A 17,062-nucleotide genomic window follows, 5' to 3' on the forward strand; every position below is an offset into this window, starting at 1 on the left:
ATATTAAACAGATAAGAAATATAATTTTTATTCACAGTATTTCATCTGTACGGTAAAATTTATTTCAAAGTGGTCATTTACTCATTTTAACATTGTAAGGCGTATAATGATATAAGTGTCATGATCCCACACACTTCCTATCCTTGGACTTTTATTTTGTGGCCCCCTTCTCCCCACTTCCTGTGCCTGGTTCAATTCCCCTGCTTTACCTTCGTTGTCCCTTATTGTTTCCAACTGTTCCCCTCACTTTTTAAGCCCAGTCTTCCCCTCACTTCTCGTCGTCATTGTCGTCGTCTAACGCACAATAGACTCTCTGAACTCTTGGGGAAACCTGACTTTATGTATCTTGGACTCTTGTATCCTGGACTCTGTGTTTCTATGTCATTTGGTCTAAGGTTTGGTAATGTCCTGTTTAGTAGTTTATGTTGATCGGTTTCTCATGTATTTGGTGTATCCCTGTTTTGTTATTTTCCTTTGACTTTCCCCAGGTGTTCATTTGTTTTAGTTGTTTGTTTCGTGCCCGTTTCCTTTTAGGTTGATGTGCTCCCGTTTATTAGTTTTCATTCCGTTTTAGGGGTTTATGTTTCTCATCCGTGTCTTTTATTTGGTGTTTTCCTGTTTGTTAGTTTCTTTAGTTTTTTTCCCCGTTTATCCATTTATTTTTAGCATAGTTTTCAGATCCCCATGTTACTCACCCTCTAACTCCTGGACAACACACCTTTGCGCCCTGGTTTTCTTGACTTCTGTCTTTGGATTCCAGTCTCTGGTTTTTGAACTCTGTTTGGTTTGCTCTGTTTATAATTCAATTAACTTATCCCTGCTGTATATCCTTGTGTTTCATGTTTGCTACCTGTCTTGTTTTCTTTCGTTTCCTCCTCTCAGGAGCGAGTTTATGTTAACCCCCTGAACTAGAATTAGATCATTTATTCTGGTTCAGTGTCATTTCACCTTGCAGCTCCACAACCAATGAAATGGTTGTGGAGCTGGAAAACATATGTATGGAAAACACCATAGAGTTTATTCACACACATCACAAAGTCACATGATGTTTTGGCTGCCATAGTGGATGTGTGGCTGACTGGACCACAACACACATGTTGTGCAGGAAGAAAAATTTTAATGGTACCTGGATTTTATTTTATAGTCTACTCCATCATTCTCTGAATGTGCTGTATATCTGGGTATCATCAATACAATTGTGAGAGTTAAGTATTATTTAATAAAGGATGACAAAGATTGTATAAACTTTAAGAACTTTATAGAGTTTTGTTGAAAAAAGATTGGTGTTAAGAAAAGGATTGGACAAAGTTCTGGAGTAGAATGAAAGGTTTCTAGGAGAGGGTCAAGGTTTAGTGATACATTGGTAGTTTGAGTAGTGGAGGATGAGCTGAATAATCCCAGTTCTTGCACCCCCTTGAGGTACCCGATGACATGTGAGTGTTTGTAAGAAATCAGCAATCTTAAAGGTTTATTGCAAGCTAAAAACTTTGGTGTAGGTATGTAGACTGTACAATGATGAACACCTACAGAAACCTAGGCTACAATACAAGTCAGTAAACAATAAGAAAACATCAACAACATCATCTGCAGTGGTTTCTGTGTGAATGCAAAAAGTCCAAAGTAGAAGGAAAATGTTATGTAATGTTACTAGCTAAAAGTGGCCAACTTGGGATAGCAATTTAGCACAGACAGCTTATGGTAAGTTTAATTCTAGAGATGTTGGTGTGTGTGTTGCAGGTTGTCACAAAGTGAAATAGTAGTTCTAGATGTCTGACAAAGAGTTTTTGTACCAGGCTATCTTTGTTTGCAAGACCATGAAAACTCATTTATGAACCTCTCTCACAGTGCAACATAGGACCACCTTTTCGGAGGCCCACTCAATAAATATAAAACTGCCACCCTTTCATCCTCATCATTTATTGTCATAATTAAAATAATCTGTATAATAATAATCCAACATAGTCATACTCCACAGTATAAATTTGTCCTCACTGCAGTCTATGTACTGAACATTAATCTTCCTTCTATTCTTTGACTCTTTGATCCTTGATTGTATTTGCTGTAGAGGTTTCTCTCTGTAATCTCTCATAGTTTTCTGCTTCAGTAGTTAAATTCCTCACAAGGGAGGTTCCTCACAAGGTTACTGTTCCATTATTGTTGGAGCTTTTCGGGATTCGTGCGGTAAGCGTATTGTTTCACTTCCTGTTTCTGCACACTCTTGGGTTTCTACCGAAGGACTGTTTACTGATTAATTGTAGCTCTTATTTTACTTGAGTCGTAACATACGCTTGTATTACACAAGCACCTCCTTTTGTAAAACATAACCAGCTAACGTTAACAAATTCCACATTTCAACTGTATAAGCTTTGCTAGCTTAGCAGTTATCTGTTAGCAAAGGCTTCTCTGTCTCTCCTTTTCTCACCTGCTCAGTGTGTCTCATGTTCAGTTTTTCCTCTGCCTCCTTTAGTGATAATGGTATATGTAATAAGTGTAAAGTTTTTGCAGCTTTGGATCCAAGGCTCACGGAATTGGAAGAGCAGCTCCGCACCATGGAAAACAATTCAGCTAGTCAGTCCCCGGTAGCTGGTGAGGGCCAACCTAGCATAGCCCCTGTTACCTTTCCCCCGGCAGTTCCCGAGCAGCCGGAAAGCCAGTTCGGCTGGGTGACGGTTCGTAGAGATCTAATGCTAAACAGATGCCCGAGGTTCACCACCAGTCGGTTCATGTTTCTAATCAATTTTCCCCACTCAGCAACACACCCGCTGAGAAACCAACTCTGGTAATTGGTAATTGGGGCCAATGTTGAATCATATTTGAAACTCCTGGCTAAAGATAAACATAAATACAGTAAGATTATTATTCAGGAGTTAATGACGCCGTTAATGACGTTAATGACGTTCTGCAGTAAGATTATTATTCAGGAGTTAATGACGCCCGATTACGCAAATCGGAGGTCACTAAAATGAACGTTGAATTGGTGTGTAACTTTGCAAAAACAATGTCGGACTCCGTAATTTTCTCTGGTCCCCTGCCAAATCTGACCATTGACGACAAGTACAGCCACGTGTCGTCATTCAACCACTGGCTGTCTAGGTGGTGTCCAGCAAACGATGTGGGCTACATAGATAATTGGAAACCATTTTGGGGAAAACCTAGGCTGATTAGGAGAGATGGCATCCATCCTACTATAGATGGTGCAACTTTCTTATCAAAAATATGGCTGGTTATAATAGACAACCAAAAGAATGACAATCCAGAGTTGAGGCTAGGATTCAGAGATCCAGTCCTAAACACCTCTCTGCAGTGTCCTTACAACTGTCACGCCCCCACAATTCCCACATACCTAAAGAGACTGTGTCTGTTCCCAGAACAACTAAATTGCATAAACTAAAAACGACAACAAGAGGAGTTAATCATGATAACCTAATAAAAGTTAAGACTACCCCTCTTACAGAACAAAACCCCAAAACTATTAAATGTGAATTATAATTATCAGATCTCTCTCTTCTAAATCTCTGTTAGTAAATGACTTAATAAGCGATCATCAATTCAGTTTATTTTGTAGCAGGAAGAATATGGCAGTTTAAACGAGTCAACCCCCCCAAGTCATATTAATTATCATGTTGCTAGAAGCACCGGCCGAGTAGCAGCAATCTTCCATTGTCGCTTATCAATAAACCCTTGACCTAAACATAGTTATAACTCATTTGAGAGCCTTACTCTTTCACAGCCAAACTGGAAAACTCAAAAACCACTATTATTTGTTATCGTGTACCGTCCTCCAGTCCCTTACTCAGAGTTTTTGATTGAATTTTCTGATTTTCTATCTGATTTAGTGCTTAGTACAGATAAAGTCATTATAGTGGGTGACTTTAACATCCATGTAGATGCTGACAGTAACTGCCTGAGCAATGCGTTTAATTAATTGTTAGATTTAATTGTTTTTTTCTTAAAATGTAAATAAACACACTCACTGTTTTAGTCACACCCTAGACCTTGTTCTTACATATGGAATTGAAGCAGATAATTTAACAATATTTCCGCACAACTCTCTTCTGTCTGACCGTTTTTTAATAACATTTTGAATTTACAATAACGGACTATACAGCAGTTAGGGAAAAATTTTACCCATAGTTCTCTCTGAGCTAACTTCAGTTATTAGATCATCTAAACCAACAACCTGTCTGCTAGACCCTATTCCAACTAGACTGCTCAAGGAAGCTTTACCCTTAATAGATACGTTCGTATTAGATATCCTGTTCCTAAAGATAGATTGATGATATGTACCACAGGCCTATAAGGTAGCTGTAAATAAACCATAGAAATAATTTGTATGAAGACTTTCAGTCAGGATTTAGAGTTCATCATAGTACAGAAACAGCACTGGTAAAAGTCACCAACGATCTTCTCATGGCCTCAGATAATGGACTCTATACTTGTTCTGTTAGATCTTAGTGCTGCATTTGATACCATTGATCACAACATTTTATTACAAAGACTGGAACATGAAAATGGGATTAAAGGAACTGCACTAGGTTGGTTTAAATCTTTTCTATCTGATAGATTTCAATTCGTTCATGTTAATGATGAATCCTCCATGCACACAAATGTTGGCTATGGAGTTCCACAAGGCTCTCTGTTAGGACCAATACTTTTTACTTTATACATGTCTCCTTTAGGCAACATTATTAGAAAACACTCCATAAATTTCCACTGTTATGCTGATGATACCCAGCTTTATTTATCTATGGAACCAGATAAAAATAATCAGTAACAAAGCTTCAAGTATGCCTACAAGACATAAAGGCCTGGATGTCCCACAATTTTTTACTTCTAAACTCAGGCAAAACTGAAGTCATAGTATTTGGGCCCAAATATCTCAGAAACGTGATGTCCAACCATATTGTTACTCTAGATGGTATATGTCTGGCCTCCAGTACTACTGTAAGGAACCTTGGAGTTATTTTTGACCAGTATTTGTCCTTTACCTCACATATAAAACAAATCTCTAGAACCGCCTTCTTCCACCTACGGAACATTGACCCAACCGGTCAAGGCAGATGGCCGTCCACCCTGAGACTCGTTCTGCTGGAGGTTTCTTCCATTAAAGGGAGTTTTTCCTTTCAACTGTTGCCTATGGCTTACTCCAGGGGGAATTGCTGGGTTCTCTCTATACATCTTTATAATCTTGACTTTATTCTGTAAAGTGCCCTGAGATGATATATATAGTTGGCGCTATATAAATAAAGTTGAATTGAATTGAACTCTACAGAGTGTGTGTAGTATACGTAAAAGCCTCCTCCTTGGGGACTAGGGAGTCTGCTGCTGTGTGTCAACACACCAGCTGAGAACATACTGATTTGGAGTCGTTGCTATTCTCTAGTGGAAACAAATTCATCAGCCTGCTGTTAATACGACTGACACTGTCAACCTTCACAGCTGACAAAATGCAAGGAGGCATTGGGCTGTGAGCTGATGGTGTGAGAGGGAGGATTCTGATGGAAATGGGGACAGGAGGACAGAGTGAGAGAAGAGGAAACAATATAAACGACATAAAGTTATGAGACCATGAATAAAAGGAAAAAAGGAAATAAGATGTAAAGAAATGAAGGAGGCAGAATTACTTAAGGTTGAATCTTGGAATGCAACACATGGAAATGGAACTACTACGTTTATGGTCATTGCTTTCAATTACAGACTAGAGGTACATTTCAAGTAATTCTTAATAGAAATGCTTACAACAGCAACAAATATATGTCAGCTAAACTTGGTTACATCTTGTTGACCAGTGGACATGCTTGTGAAGCTTGCTAAGCTAAGCTAATCATGTCCCAAGTCCAGCTGTCACAATTTGTTTTTAGCTGGCCCCAAATGCAATCACGGAGAGACATAACAAATAAAGTAAACTTTATTGTAAACACCAGGAGGGCGGCGAAAACTAACAGTCACTTTCTAAAAACACTGTTCTGACAAGATAACAACAGAATAGAAATTTAACTAAGACCCTGGGCACAATGGCACACGTAGGAGTGAGGGATGTAAATGGAGACATCGCTATGCTCAGCTGCATAGCAGCTCCCCCATCGGTCTATGAGTGTGCGTGTGAATGGGTGAATAAGACGCAGTGTAAAGTGCTCAGTGGCTTGAAAGAGCTTTATGTTTACATGGCTGTCGCTGCCGTAGCTCCACTGGCTTGGGTAGGAGTCATCTGGGTCATCTGAACGCAACAACCATTGTCCCTATTTATCTACCTCTACTAGTCATATAGCAGCAGTTAATATTGCCCTCTGACTTTGTCTACTTTCAAAATCCTGTTGATACAAAAAAGGAAATGAGTAGCCTTGTCACACACCAATGAATCCACAAACTATAAGATGCTCTTGGTGATGAACAATAAATCATCAGGGAATTTTCACCAATATGTCCTTTTCAATAAAGGCTAAACATTACTTCATGAGCTGGAGTTCCTGAAGACCTCTTTTCTTTTCTTAAATCCTGATCTCATCCAAGCAAAGAGCATATACTTACCAGGCTAATACCTGCATTGTATTTTAAGCTTGAGCTACAGTTGCTGGCCAAACAACTGTTCTGGGCTACTGTTGTTGTTCAAATAAATAAAATATTTGTCCATTGTTTTTTTGCATCCTCTAGATATTGGCTAAAGACACAATGCCAGTTTTTTTAATAATACCACATAAATGTGACTTCATATGCATTATAATGAGACTTGTATAATTGTAACTCCTCAAGGGCATCTGTACCCTATTACATGCTTTTTTACTGACACATGGAGAATGTAATGACTTATTGGATCACGGAATCCAATTGAAGAATAAACATTTTTTGCTTTAGTCAGAGTGATTTATTGTCTAGTTTACAACATGACCACCCCCTCCATTTTCTTCACTGCCTTTCAATCACACTTTATTACCCACATAAATCTAATAGACCTCCAGTATTAATACCTGCTTCTCACTGGCTAACAGAGCATTCAGTCAGACTATATCACCTCCATAAATCACCCAATCAGTTGTTATTGTTGCTCTGTCATTTCAGAGCATTGAAGCATATTTTTGTGTATGTCTTTCTGTTTTTGTATATGCTGTAGGGATCATTATGTTACATTTTGGGTATTTCACAAATTGAACACATTATTTTAAAAGCTGTTAGATTTGATGCAAGGATTGTCTCCCTGTGTGTGTGTGTGTGTGTGTGTGTGTGTGTGTGTGTGTGTGTGTGTGTGTGTGTGTGTGTGTGTGTGTGTGTGTGAACATGGGCACATTAATAATTAATTAATTTAGTTGACAATGATCCGCTGTGGCGACCCTGAACTCACGGGATGAGCCGAGGTAGAAGTCAAAACTGAGAAAACATCTGAAAACAGATAACTTATTTTGTAATTCTTTGGATAAAAAAATACATGCAGTATTGTTTTATTTTTATTGTTATCATCTCATAAAATAAATAGAAATGTAAGGTGTCAATTTTCTGTGTATTAAAAAATTATTAGAAAATGAGTCACAAAAAAAAAAGAAAAACTGATACATCTGTATGAAATCTGATATTTTCGATTGATTCACAGATTTAGTTAGAGTGTGGTTTTGTCTCCACAGTGTACAAGTTGGCCATGATAGTAATGTACCAGTAACTGGACCTTCTAGATACACAGATATTTATACTACAATTCTTTGAACACATATTCACTGCACTCAGGTGATCTCTGTTGTGGCTGCACCAGTGGTGATTTAGGTGAGTTACTTTAAAGAATGTCATTCATCAGTCATCAGTTTTACTATTTTGAATAATTTAGATAACTTTGGAGAAACCTGTTTTGTTTTTGGCATGAAATAATCGTTTTTGTAAATTTTGGTCAGAAAAAGCCAAATTAAATTCACTATGACTCAATGGTGTAAAAAAACTAATAAATAAAAGGTGAAAACGTGAAAATCAGAAGGCTTTTCTTGTTTTTTACAGTTTATGAAAGGCAGTTACAAACAGTAAATATGTGATGCTTTTCTTTCACAGCTCTATGATTACTGTGGCATTTATCCTGCATCTCTCTCCTAGTTACTGTCTGCCCAAAACCTGTAATTCATTCTGCTGGCAGACACTTTACAAATGCCCCTTCAAACCTTACCTGCCAAACACACACACACACACACACACACACACACACACACAAACAAACAAACACACATGCATTGTCATACAGTGATTAACTTCAATCTTTCACACACAAATCAGGGGAAGGACTGAGTATAATACAAATCCTATCCCACAGCATTGTTCACCTCATTTTACCCATGTATGGTAAATACCATGGTGTGTAGAACATAGGCCATTATCATCTACAATACATAAAAAAATAACACACAAACATCTTTGTATTAGTAAGCTTGTGAAGATCCTCCACTGCACAGTCCCTTTATCAGTTCAGTTGGTCAGATCTTCATTCAACCATAGCCTAGATACTTCTAACAGAAGCACACATACAAAAAATGGCTTGTAAAATCAAATTGAAAGTCGTGTTGGTGTGTCTACTTGTGATGGATGACTATGCAAACAATATCATGCAAAGAAATGTGCTCAGGTTCTGAACGTGGTGATCACACCTTTAACATTTCATATTTTTTGTTGAAGTTACTTTTCTACCTATAGAGCTCCTATGCATGGACAGAGTTTTAGAAAAATTGCCCCTAAACACCCTTGGTTTTTTATTGTTTTGATTCTGTTTTTGGTAATTTTTGTAAGTTTGTATCTTGTTTTTTTTTTGTTTGTTTTTTTAGTAATTTGATGTCTTTTGTTGGAAATTTTGTGCCTCGTTTGGATATTTTTAGGTTGTTGTTCATCACTTTTGAGTTGTTTTCTAGTACTTTTGTGGTGTCCATCTTTAAGTGATTTCAAGCAATAAGTATGAACATGTAATGGTCTGCAGTTACATATTGCTTTTCTATCATACCCCCAATTTGTGCTTCTTATTCACACATTCAGATGCAGCAATGGCTACAGCTGCCATGCAAGGTGCTGACCTGAAGCCAAAGCAGAAGCTGGGGAAGAGAGCTGAGTAATGAGTGAGGGCTACAGGTCACACCTTGTTGACCAAGACTTTCTCTTTAACACACATCTTTTCTAAACATGATCAGGCTTGGGATTAAAACAAAGAACTGCACAATTATTTTCACAGAAAGTGGACTAAACCACTCTGTTCCTTACACTGCTGATGAGCTAGGCATCCAGCCTCTGTGCCCAGGGTACACAGTGTCAGTGTCCAAACTCTAGTATTTGTATATAGTCATACTGGCATTTTGCTCAATGCCAGCAGTGAATGAGAGGGAAGGGGCAGCTAGAGTTCTGAAATGCACAGCATAACAGACCAAGTATGACTGAAGAATGCTCTCCTGCTCTGAACAACAGCCATTTTGTGTTAAATATATATATATATATATATATATATATATATATATATATATATATATATATATATATACTGTCATTGTAAATGGTCTGCACTTATATAGCACTTTTCTACATATTGGCACTCAAAGCACTTTACACTGCTTCTCATTCACTCATTCGCACTCACAATCACACGCACACTTATACACAGATGGGGGAGCTGCTTTGCAGCTGGCCAACACTCACCGGGAGCAACTAAGCTGGGGATTGAACCAACAACTGCAATATTGGTGGACAACTGCTCTACCTTCCTGCACCACAGTCACCCCATTTGTGTCTCCTGTGTGCATGTCGTTATCATATCAGCCTTTTCTTCATGGTCTTTATTCATTGAATGAGAAGCAGCACCATTAGATAAGACTCATTAGATTCATTTTTGACCTTGGAAACAGTAGGTATCAGAGTGTACTCACAACTAATACGGCTTAGGTTTTCTAGACCATCTCACACAATCCTCCAAATAAAGAGCATTTCAATGACTTCTTGCCCACGTTGCCTTAGAAATTAAATATGATTCATAGCTTTGGAAACCTCAACACAAGGTTAACTTCTTCTTTGTTGCCAACAAAAGTAGCCACATTCAAATATGTTACTAAATAAGTGAGAGAATGAACAGATGATTGGTGAGTGTTGCTAAAGGATGGCTTATAATTACTTAAGCTTTAACACCTCACACTGTCCCTGGACCCGAGATGCTTACAGCAGTCTCCAGCAGATTCCAGCAGACTCATAGCATTGCATCCCCTTTTTGCCTCACTGCTCAATCTCCCTCTGATCCCCCTTCACAGGCTGTAGACTGTTTGCTCCTCTCTCCCTGTCTGCATTCGTGCTATTTCCCCTCTCAGTCCCTATGCTACCCATCCTCTCCTTGTGTCACTCTATCTCTGTGATGTTAAACGATAGAGGCAGGCAGAGCATTCTCATCTGAGAGCTTCAATCACCAACCTGCCCCAAACCCAATCCCCCCTTTACCTCTCTCTCTCTCTCTCTCTCTCTCTCTCGCTCTCTTTCTCTTTCATAATTGGTTTGCTGCTTGGGGCTTTGAGAGTGAGCGGGTGTTGAAGGCAGAAGGAGGATGTCACAGAGGCTGACAGCACAGCAATGGCTAGTAGATAGACAAGTGAAAACAATAAATAAGAAACAATTACACTGCTTGGGTGGTGCTGAGTGACATAGCAACCTGATGACTGAGTTTACAAAAGATACCAGGAAGTGTGCTACTATTTGCTCTGAATGCACCAGTCTGGAGATTGAAACTTCAGTCTCGGTCTGTGTTGCAAAGTTCGTCATTCTTACTGCGATTGCTCGTCTCTTGTCCCGCAGGATTACACATTAAGACAGTATAGGGTCTGTAGGGGGCACTCAGCTCACATTCGGAGTTACAGCTCCCCGGTACATGCACAAATCATAGTCCCTATGATCTGCTTTTAGTGTTTGTATGGGAGACTCGAGAGTATGTGCACTTTCCTGTTTCTTTCAAACCCTCTCCATAAAAGAAAAATTAGGCTTATATGGGGTGTTGTATCACTGTATCACTGTTTATGTGATCATATCAGTCTAATGATGTTCAGTTTAAATCATATGAGTCATTTTTGATTCCCAAGTATATGCTGTTTTACCTGTGAATCATTAACTTCATCAGGCTAAAGTTATTTTGATAATGCATGAAATTATTCAGCTGGATGAGACTGGCTGGAGTCAGGAAATATTTTCCGACCCATGAAAATACCAATGATGCAAATTGTTTGAGGACTGTTTGCTTTGATTATATTCATCTTAAACCTAAGAAAGATTTGATGAGAAAACAGAAGAAAAACTGTGCCCTAAACAGTTTACTGGTACAACAGATGAATAGTATAACTGTGTGGTTACAGAAACAGGTTTTAGGAGACTAGCTGGAATCACAGTTACAATAGTTTCTGTATTTGTATTTGTGTTTGTGTTTTTCCCACCTTAAAAGACAGAGGAGGTTTAACAGCTGTGTCCCTGTTTTCAGAGACACATTGACCAGTAGAAAATGTCTCTTAGATGTTAATAACAGTGCGTTATGTGCAATTAGTTTCTCTGAAAAACAGCAGTTACAGTCTTTGACTCATTAAACCAAACCAAGTATACATTTACACAACTAAATTACCAGTGTTAAAACTCTAAGAGTGTTACATTTGTTGTCCGACTGCTGCAGTGGTTTGGGGGTTTTCATTTATATTTAAATGAAGTCTTCATGCACACCCCTCAGAAATGAAACCAGGTGTGAGGGTGCCCTGCTCAGCAACTTTGCTGAGAAGTTTGTTTTGGGGAAATCCCCATGAAACAAAGTAGAAACACTGACACACTGCTACAGAGTTCATGATCCACACAGAAAAGGGGGAACGTCATTAATGAGCCTGTCATTATTATATTATGTCTGACACTGGGACCGGGGCGGTTGTAGCTCAGTTGGTAAAGGCAGTAATTCACAAACCACAGGGTTAGTGATTCGATCCCCACATTGTGTTAGTTTTAGTTTTACTAAAATATATTCGGACTTTGAGGTATAAATAAGCAGACATCACTCTATGGTGATATGTCTCTTTCTTGCCTTCCTGTACCCTTACAAAAAACCAGTTGTTTTTTTAACATCTACACACCATGATAAAATCATTCAGCATATTCCTCGTTCAATGAACATAAAATCTAAATAGACTAAAAAAGATGAGCTCATTGACAGCAGTGGGAGGTGGTTGTTGTAGTTTAGCCAACAGCTAACACAGCTTTTAGATTCCAAGATTAAATTACTTTTAGATTCCAAGATTAAATTACAAACCCGATTCCAAAAAAGTTGGCACACTGTACAAATTGTGTATAAAAAAGGATTCCAAAAATTTACAAATCTCATAAACTTATATTTTATTCACAATATAATATATATAACATATCAAATGTTGAAAGTGAGAAATTTTGAAATGCCTTGACAAATATTGGCTCATTTTGGATTTCATGAGGGCTACACATTCCAAAAAAGTTGGGACAGGTAGCAATAAGTGGCCGGAAAAGCTAAATGTACATAAAAGGAAAAGCTGGAGGACCAATTTGAACCTTATTTGGTCAATTGGCAACATGACTGGGTATAAAAAGAGCATCTTAGAGTGGCAGTGTCTCTCAGAAGTCAAGATGGGTAGAGGATCACCAATTCCCCCAATGCTGCGGCGAAAAATAGTGGAGCAATATCAGAAAGGAGTTTCTCAGAGAAAAATTGCAAAGAGTTTGAAGTTATCATCCTCTACAGTGCATAATGTCATCAAAGATTCCGAGAATCTGGAACAATCTTTGTGCGTAAGGGTCAAGGCCACTGTGCAGGAGAGCACACAGCTAAAGCGAAAATCCCCAGACTAATGGTCTCTTTTTAAACATAAACTACTGCATTAATTGTAAAATGTGCCTTCAAATGGGATCATTCAACGCAATGTCAAAGTCAAACAATAAAACGATCAGATCTCTAAATGTTTTCTTCCATATTGGATGCCGGTGATCTTCGGGCCCTTAGACCCTTAGGAATGCTACTGTAATGGAAATCACAACATGGGCTCAGGAATACTTCCAGAAAACATTGTTAGTGAACACAATCCACCGTGCCATTTGTGTCGCCGGCTAAAACTCTATAGGTCAAAAAAGAAGCCATATCTAAACAGGCGTTTTCTCTGGACCAAGGCTCATTTAAAATGGACTGTGGCAAAGTGGAAAACTGTTTTGTAGTCAGACGAATCAAAATTTTAAGTTCTTTTTGGAAAACTGGGATGAAATGTCATCCGGACTAAAGAGGACAAGGACAACCCAAGTTGCGCTCAGTTCAGAAGCCTGCAGCTCTGATGGTATGGGGTTGCATGAGTGCGTGTGGCATGGGCAGCTTACACATCTGGAAAGGCACCATCAATGCTGAAAGGTATATCCAAGTTCTAGAACAACATATGCTCCCATCCAGACGTCGTCTCTTTTAGGGAAGACCTTGCATTTTCCAACTTGACAATGCCAGACCACATACTGCATCAATTACAACATAATGGCTGCGTAGAAGAAGGATCCGGGTATTGAAATGGCCAGGCTGCAGTCCAGATCTTTCACCCATAGAAAACATTTGCCGTATCATAAAGAGGAAGATGCAACAAATGAGACCTAAGACATTTGAGCAATTAGAAGCCTGTATTAGACAAGAATAGGACAACATTCCTATTCCTAAACTTGAGCAACTTGTCTCCTTAGTCCCCAGACATTTGCAGACTGTTATAAAAAGAAGAGGAGATGCCACACAGTGGTAAACATGGCCTTGTCCCAACTTTTTTTTAGATGTGTTGATGCCATGAAATTTAAAATCAACTTATTTTTCCCTTAAAATGATAAATTTTCTCAATTTAAACATTTGATATTTCATCTATGTTGTATTCTGAATAAAATATCAGTTTATGAGATTAGTAAATTATTGCAATCCTTTTTTATTCACAATTTGTACAGTGTGCAAACTTTTTTGGAATCGGGTTTGTACATTTTAAAGCGTCAGTCCAGGGATGAAAATTAATCAAATCAAATTTATACACTGAGATTGGATAAACTGATATACTCAAACTTAGTGAATGTTCAGGTCAGACCTGCAGTTTTAGAGGCTGACATGTGAACAGTGATCACTTCAGGAGAAGTGAGAGACCCTTTAAGGTAATTCTAAGATTAAATTATAAGAAAAAATAACTGAATAAATGTTATTTTATAAATCATTTGTCATTGCGTGGAAAAGTCACTGCAGTACATCTTGTACTATTACCAAAACCACACGCAGTAAAACATGACTGCAGCCCATGATTAATACAAACTATTCCAATTAATTCACGTAACATTTAACAACGTGTTACAGCGTGGGAGCTTCTGTGTAGTGTGTACAATACTGGTGATCTGTAGACATGTGCTTACAAATAGAGCAAGAGAGAACTTATTTTAATAAATAATGAAAACACTTCAAAGCTGATTGATTGCTGGTTATGTTTTTTTAAAGGAACAACGTTGAAATCAGACTGACAAATCTGCCATTAAAACACAGCACTTTACCGGCTCGCCACTCCAATAGAGTGATGTACAAGCATTCACATGTCTGTAGGTAAATGTATCGTTTTATTTGTTAAAGACATGTTGCAGTGGGCTATAATCTAAATATCAAATGTTCCCTCCAAAATAATTTTGCAGTTTAGTTGCTTATGAACCTTTTACGAGACAGGGTGACTAAGCATGTATGAAACAGTAATGTAATGTTATTACGACCCATGTTAAAGACACAGAGAAACAATCTATCTAACAAAGGCAACATAAACAAAGGGGTTATGACAGCCGCTGTGTGATAGATCAGATTTAAAACTAGTTTTCACCAAGAAATTGTTAATGCATCCACAGACAGTAGGATTCATTATTGTGAATCAGGGAAGAGTACACTTTGCGACACCTGGTAGGTGAAAAGACAAACTGCAGGTTAGTTTTAATGAGCCTTTTTCTGACAGTGTTCCTGACAGAAAGCCACAACTAGAGTACCGCAGACATACCACAGATTAAAACCACGACTCTTTCGATGGCTACATGTATACTACCTTTATTTAGGGTTTCTTATCATTAAAATGTTTAATAATTCTGCAACATCTATTGGCCATGGTAAATATTACAGAAGCAAGAGTACAGACAAGCACAAGAATCACCTGTTTGTTGCCAGTTTTAAACCCCCAGTCAATTATATTATTGTTCCTTGATTTTAATCCAAACTGCAATCTTTCCCTAATGCTAACTCATGCTAACTATGAGTTATTGTTCTTAGTCAACCATCTACTGTGCCTACTGGCAGTAGGTACCTTCTGACACTTCTGTACCTTCGGGCTACACTGACTTTTACTCCACTACATCTAAGCGCAAATATCTATACTTTTTACTCCACTACTACTAATCAAAGTTACATTACAATTACATTATTATACACATTTCATAATAAACCACTTTGTCTGCTTGTTATGAAAACAAGTCACAAGTAACACAGGAATCCCTTCATTAAACCAGCTGCAGGTAGGCTGTTAGTCTGTTCATCCATAGCCTTAATTAAAAGACCTATTTGACATATTAGCAGTACTCAAAGTGTGCCGGTATGCAGCAATTTTACTCTTGGGCATGTTGTGTGGAGTTTGGCCTGTCTACCAAGTTCTGCATTCACTGTGCAGGAGAGCACACAGCTAAAGCGAAAATCCCCAGACTAATGGTCTCTTTTTAAACATAAACTACTGCATTAATTGTAAAATGTGCCTTCAAATGGGATCATTCAACGCAATGTCAAAGTCAAACAATAAAACGATCAGATCTCTAAATGTTTTCTTAACTGAACTTGGCGTTGCTCCCTCTTTATCTTGGTGCAATGAGTGCAGAAAGGGGCAGATGTAAAGCAGAGATATGGTGTTACTGCTCTGAGAACTGTGACAGAGCTGGTCCCTGGTGATTCATACATTCATAGGATTGATTGATCAAAGTGATTTTATTTGTTCTCCTCTCCTTCTGCAGCTAAATGCACTAGTGCGTAGTGGGATTACAAGTGAACATGCACTGTGTTTGCTTGGATTAAATCAGGTGCAAATAACAAAAACTCTTATAGTTTGTTCTTGTTAACGGATTTCTGTGGCTTTTTGTTCATTGCATCTTGAAATTATTTCCAAAACACAAAGTTAAGTACTTTTACTTTTAATACTTTAAGTAAATAAATTATGTACTTACTTACTTTGACTTAAGTAGAAATGTCAGTGGGTACTTTTTTGTGTATTTGTACTTTTACTTAAGTACAGTTTTTAAGGACTTCATCTACAACTGCATAAAGAAGAGGCACCAACTTACTTGAAAGTGACTAATGCAAGACCAGTTGAGAATATCCTTTAAAGGAACACAACAGCTTAAATAGCCAATGTTTATAATGACAAAGAAATTTAACAAATGACCAATCAAAGAAATTGGAATTGAACCACCAACCTTTGAAACACATGTGTTTGAATCCTAATAGGATGTAAAGTTGACGACTACACATTTAGGTTACATTACATCCATTCTCTACAGTGGATGTGGTAAGTAAAATGTTATTATGACACTGTCTGAATTCTGATCCCCAGTGAATCATGTGCTGTTTACAGAGTGTGCTACACGTCTCTTTATGACATTTCTCAGTTGAAATGTCAAATTTAATTGTGTGATGAATGTGGGTTTCAATACATATTCAAAACCCAACTTTAACTATGTTAATCATCCCTATCAAGACATGTTAATTCTTTCCATATGTGATACTTTTTGACTGCAGTTTAATTTGAATGAAGAGGGGATTATTTACACTAGATATGTCACAAACTGTGACAATTGCCAAAAGTCTTCAACTATCCTTTCTTTTAACATGTTCCTACCTTTTATCTTACCTTCCTGAGCTATGTGGATTTAAGAAGAGAAATCAATGAAAGCTAAAGCTGTTCACTATTATTATTCTCCTCACACAATTTTATGGTACTGAAAAAGAAGATGGAAGTTTGTAGCTCTTGTGTAGTCGTTTAACCATATAGATCAATGCGTGGATTGAAAACAC

The 17,062-nt window shown here is 37.9% G+C and overlaps 1 protein-coding gene across 7 annotated transcripts in view; it reads right to left on the reverse strand.

Moving 5' to 3' along the window:
• The window catches only part of ntrk3a (neurotrophic tyrosine kinase, receptor, type 3a), a 215,954-nt gene that overhangs the window by 61,241 nt on the left and 137,651 nt on the right, over positions 1 to 17,062 (reverse strand). The window lies entirely within an intron of this gene.

The sequence above is a fragment of the Channa argus genome, chromosome 4 (assembly GCF_033026475.1).
Source record: "Channa argus isolate prfri chromosome 4, Channa argus male v1.0, whole genome shotgun sequence".
NCBI lineage: Eukaryota > Metazoa > Chordata > Actinopteri > Anabantiformes > Channidae > Channa > Channa argus.